General features: G+C 42.9%; 1 non-coding gene across 1 annotated transcript; it reads left to right on the forward strand.

The window, feature by feature from the left end:
* The first annotated feature begins 307 nt into the window (after positions 1–307).
* On the forward strand, positions 308–471 carry LOC147033133 (U1 spliceosomal RNA). Its single transcript, XR_015055642.1, has one exon. It is a non-coding gene; the product is annotated as a U1 spliceosomal RNA (small nuclear RNA).
* Positions 472–4,252: the final 3,781 nt, after the last annotated feature.

Below are 4,252 nucleotides of genomic sequence, written 5' to 3' on the forward strand. Positions count from 1 at the left end.
ATCACGACTCAACAACGGGCGTCGTGACGTCACTAAGTTAAACATGACGTCATCACACGATGGTAAAAATACTCAGAAGGGATAAAATCGTGAAGACTTTTTAAATTCACTGAAAACAACAGCGAAGGGAGAAATTCTTCAAATATCTAAATCATAAAATGGAACCAAATAGTCCGATGAGAATGTGTTTATAAAGTTCTTGTAACATTCACCATTGATATAAATATTCAGGATATGGAGTGAATGGTTCCCAGTGAAGGAAGACGGTGCTCGCAGTAAGAGGAGGAATCCCGTGAATCAACAACTCATACTTACCTGACGGGAGAGATACCGTGATCAACAAGGCGGTTCTCTCATGGTGAGACTCCCCCATTGCACTCCGGGGGGGTTGACCCTTGCGATTTCCCCAAATGTGGGAAACTCGACCGTACAATTTGTGGGAGTGGGGGACTGCGTTCGCGCTGTCCCCTGATCTTTAAACAACAAACAAAGAAACTGACCTTGCTTGGTGTTGGATTAATGGTTCTGGTGCCTTGGGATCGCAGGGTCTTGAGCTTGAGATCCTGTCGCCATTGAATTAAAACCATGTGGGGTTGAAAGCTTCTCATCCTTCCCAGGTCGCTGAAATAAGTACTATTTGGTATTTGGGGCATTTCATCAATGGCACGACCACACCTTCAGCCAGTGATGCCACCTGCAGCCTTGTGCTTTATCCGAAGCAGGAGGAGGTGATAAACTTGAATTTTATGACTGGAAGGATGGTTTATATTCTTGGAGGTAAACTCATTCATCTATCGCTGGAATGGGATTTGAACAGGAGCTTGACAGCTCATGGTGATATATTGCAGGAAGAAGAGACGTTCAGAGCAAGCAACGACTGCAATTGCGAGGCATTGGGGTCCTGAGACAGGAAGGGGTCCCCGAGGGTGGGATCTCACTTTGCAGACAAAACGTATGGCCTTGTGAGTGGTGGTAAACACAACCCAAAGGGAATGCTCTATCGCAAGAAAACAAAGCAGTGTTAAGTGATGAATCGATTGAAAAAATGTTTTCCCTGATGTTTAACGAGACAGGAGTGTCACTAAATGAGGAGGTGACGATAGTGTTATTTGAGAAAATAGGTGTATTGATAACGAGGGTTAATGTACACAAATGCAACATTAATAATAATAAAACACGTATAATTCCTAATGTTTATACACATCGATATTGTTTGACAAATCCACACCACAATTTATTGTACGATAACGAAACACTCCTCATGAGTAAATGGACCAACCCATGCACACAACAGAACTTTGAAGTTTTTAAAATCAGAACCTGTCCCGGGGATGAAACAAAACTACCCTTGCGGTGCTGAAAAGGGGAAAATTATTCCGTTAAAAAAATGTTAAAATTCATCTGAAATTATCTTTCTTCATTACACCAACGGCAGATCCAGAAGGAGGGTCCTCCTCCGAGTACATGTGCTGAGGTGTAGTCAGTTCCCAATCAGCTTGGACAGCGCTCGCCAAGTGACTTAAGCACTCAAACCTGCACTCCAACGAAATGGTTGATAAAGAATGGCTGGCTCGGCAAGCCAAAGCGAGATGATGGTCATGGAACACACCGCTGATCAGGTTTTAGTGTGAGTTTGTGTTTCAGGCTGGCGGTGAGATTCGGGGGTTACCGACATTCAAATGGGGTAAAATAATTAGATTCGGGGGTTACCGTCATTCTAATGGGGTAAAATAATTAGATTTGGGGGTTACCGTCATTCTAATGGGGTAAAATAATTAGTAAAAGAGCAATCAGAGATTTTAGACCATCTGCACGACTTGTTTTGTGTGGTGTTTGTGTGTTGTTTGTGTCGTGTTGTGTTACATAATTAATGAGTCATAACTAGAACTGCCACTTTATAACTGCTGGCCGTGATGACCGGGTCCCAAGTTGTCCCGCTTTAATGTAACCCAGCTTTGATCGGACACTTGATTCTGACCCATGGCGTTTGTCATTATTCAATTGAGCCGAATTCAACAACAACAAAAAAATCAAAAAGAACCTCGTTTAAAAAAAAAAAATCTGGCTGTCAGACCATGTGTCAGAGTAGGTTGAAATTCAAAATATGTATATATTCCCCATCAGTTCGAGATCATAATTTTGACGTTTCACATCGATCAATTAAGCGGTTCAAGAGAAATAATTTCAATAAAGATTTTCGCTCAATCCAATATGGCTGACAGACCATGTGACATCAATTGTTATTGTTGAATTCTCTGGTATCCCCAAGGCTTGTTGAACATTTGTGTGAAGTTTCCCCGAGATCTGTCCATCCTTTCTGGAGAAGAAGATGTTTGAAGGTTTTTGGGTAAATTCAATATGGCTGCGAAACCATGTGACCAATGATGTTGTATGTGCAAACGTTTTGTTCCTCATGGATAGTCGATCATACATGGGAAGTTTCACCTCAATCTGTTAAGTCGTTTCAGAGAAGATTTTTGAAATTTCATTAAAAAAAATATATGGTTGCTGAATCATGTGACCGATGACTTCATCATTTTTTTTTTCTGTGGACCAATTAATCCCAAAATGACACTCAAATTTTTCATTGATCAAATGGCATATTCTACGTTTGGAATTTTGACGTCATAACGAAGGCACCTATGACATCATAAAATCAATCTTATTCCACACGAAGTGTATTTGCCGTGTGCCAAGTTGCAATTTTTTCCTTGGTGTGGTTTCAGAGACACAGAGGTTCAATTGTTCCCCGTTTCCCAACATGGCCGCCACACCACGTGATCAAGGACATCATCATAATTATCGCTAAAACATTCCACGTAAGTATTCGCTCCTATGGTCAAAATTTTGTCTCAATCTGACAAGCGGTTGCAGAGAAAAACACTAAAGTTATGTGCGGACAAACAAACAGACAAGGAAACAAACAAACAGAGGACAGTTGTGAGAGGAACATGGCTGAGACGGAGGATCTCGTTTTTGCTCTCCTCTCGGCATGACGAAATGGATGCGCGATTCTTGTGTCGTGCTGTAAATTTGCCCGCGTTGAGGGCAAGACGCTCGTCATTGACTGTTCGGCAGAGCCGTGAGGCATGTGCATTTCTGAGGAGGGACGAAGAGTGTGCCTCGTGGCCTCATCACGGGGCCTCAGGCATCGTCTCGTCGTGTGTTCGACGAGGAAGGTGGGCGATCATTGTGAGCAGCCCATGTGTCAGAGAGGAACATTCGGCATATTCGTTCATGAGAAGTCGCACGGCGGAAGGTGAGCTCTCGTGTTGAATACCACCTCACGAATTACCTCACGTACGTTTTCCTGCCCAGAGAGCGGCTCGCCGCCATTTTGGGCGCATCTTCCTGCACAGGACGAAGGGGCTCGACCTCAAAATTCAACAAGTACCATCTCTGGACAGCTAAGTGCTGGAATAAAGGGAAGGTTTTCTTTCCTTTATTTTCCCCTTGTCTGTATTAAAGTCCGTGTGTGGAGGCGCCTCGACTCCAGGCTTTAATTGAACTCACGTAGAAAAAAAACGAAAAAAAAATCAGACAAATGAAAAACCACTCATCGAGTGACAACTTGGCGAAACGGAATGGAACTCCGCAGAGCGTATCCCTCCGCCAGGCTGAACAGTTTACATTTTGTATGCCACTGATAGGTCTGATCTGATTCCGGACCTTAACCAAAATCGAATTGGCTTGTTCTCATCACCTAACCGACTCTTCCACCTTGTTTTGTCACAAGTCATCCCAAACTTTTAGAGATAACATGCTATATATTGTTTTTGGCCCCGTCTCTCAACGGTGAAGAATCACCTGAAAAAATCTCGAGTCGGATCCAGATTCAGATCTTCACCAAAATAGAATCAATTAGTCCTTGTCACACACCCATCCTGTCCACGAAGTTTCATCTGAATCCTTCCTCAACCTTTTGAGGTATCATGCAACATCAGTTTGGCCCCACCTCTCAATGATGAAGAATCAGTTAAATATTAAATAATTCTAGTATCAAGATTTGGATTTGGATCTTCACCAAAATCGAAGCAGTTCTTCCTCGTGGCACTCCCAACCTGTCCACCAAATTTCGTGTGAATCCATCCATAACCTTTAGAGATATTGTGCTGTATCGTGTTGCGAATCTGGAAACCATTATCGCACTCATCATTCAGGTCCTTCAGCTCAGTTATCTCGGGAAGTGCATGTTCCATAGATAGCTCGCAGTAGGGTGAATATACTGATTCTGGCTCACTTTTCCCCATGT

Source organism: Eptatretus burgeri, chromosome 2 (assembly GCF_056783735.1).
Source record: "Eptatretus burgeri isolate ZD-2024b chromosome 2, Ebu_testis_v1, whole genome shotgun sequence".
Taxonomy (NCBI): Eukaryota; Metazoa; Chordata; class Myxini; order Myxiniformes; family Myxinidae; genus Eptatretus; species Eptatretus burgeri.